The sequence below is a fragment of the Silene latifolia genome, chromosome 11 (assembly GCF_048544455.1).
Source record: "Silene latifolia isolate original U9 population chromosome 11, ASM4854445v1, whole genome shotgun sequence".
Classification (NCBI taxonomy): domain Eukaryota; kingdom Viridiplantae; phylum Streptophyta; class Magnoliopsida; order Caryophyllales; family Caryophyllaceae; genus Silene; species Silene latifolia.
Genome location: NC_133536.1, coordinates 153,718,245 through 153,719,331, shown reverse-complemented (window position 1 = coordinate 153,719,331; position 1,087 = coordinate 153,718,245). Strand labels below are relative to the sequence as shown.

At 42.6% G+C, this 1,087-nt stretch overlaps 1 non-coding gene across 1 annotated transcript; it reads left to right on the top strand.

Moving 5' to 3' along the window:
* Positions 1 to 385: 385 nt before the first annotated feature.
* Positions 386 to 492, top strand: LOC141616514 (small nucleolar RNA R71). The gene has a single exon (XR_012530859.1). It is a non-coding gene; the product is annotated as a small nucleolar RNA R71 (small nucleolar RNA).
* Positions 493 to 1,087: the final 595 nt, after the last annotated feature.

Genomic DNA, 1,087 nt, shown 5'->3' with positions numbered 1-1,087 from the left:
TGGGTCATGTCCCAAAGTTCCACAATTCTCACATATCCCACTTGGGATTGATGAGGATGCCGTCATGGCATTGACATGATGCTTCGATGATTTTGAATTTTCCTCAAGTCTAGCCATAGCTTGTTCAAACTTCAAGTTGATTGTATCGATATGGGAGCTTAGTTGGGCACCTAATTGAGTAACGGCGTCCACTTCATACTTTCCTCCTCTAGTAGCCTTGCGAGGCCTACTATATTGTGAATTGTGGATTGCCATCTCTTCAATTTTGCTCCAAGTTTGGTTATCATCAACCTCGGTAAACATCCCATTCGATCCCATATTAAGGATATTTCTTGAGTCTTCATAAAGACCATTCCAAAATTGTTGCACCAAAAACCATTCGCTAAGTCCATGGTGAGGACATGAGCGACAAATTCCCTTGAACCGCTCCCAAGCTTCATACAAAGACTCTTCATCCCTTTGCTTAAAACCCGTAATTTGAGCTCTTAGCATGTTGGTCTTTTCCGGTGGGTAGAATTTTTTGTAGAAAGCTAGAGCCAACTTCTTCCAAGAATCTATTCCAAGGGTGGCCTTATCAAGGCCCTTCAACCATTGCTTTGCGGTGCCGATTAAGGAAAAAGGAAATAAGACCCATCTAATTTGGTCTTGAGTCACGCCCGTTTGAGAGATAGCATCACAATAATCGCAAAAGGTTTCCATATGAGAATGAGGATCCTCACTAGGCATCCCCCCAAATTGGCTCCTCTCAACTAGTTGGATGAAGGCGGACTTGGCAATAAAATTTCCGGTGAGATGTTGCGGTGTAGGAGTACCATTTGGTAGATTCTCCTCGGTGGGTACGGAGTGTGACGAGAATTTTGGCATTGTAGGTGGATTTTGTGGGGTATTGTGTAATGGGTTCTCTTCTCCTTCTATTGCGAAAGGATTGACAAACTCACTAGTGGGTTGAACAACTTCACCAACACCTCTCAAATTCCTCCTAACAAGTCTCCTATTGTTCGTCAAGGTTCTTTCGATTTCACGGTCAAAAGGTAACAAATCACTTTGTAACCTTCTAGACATGCAAAATATCAAACAACTCAAAAAC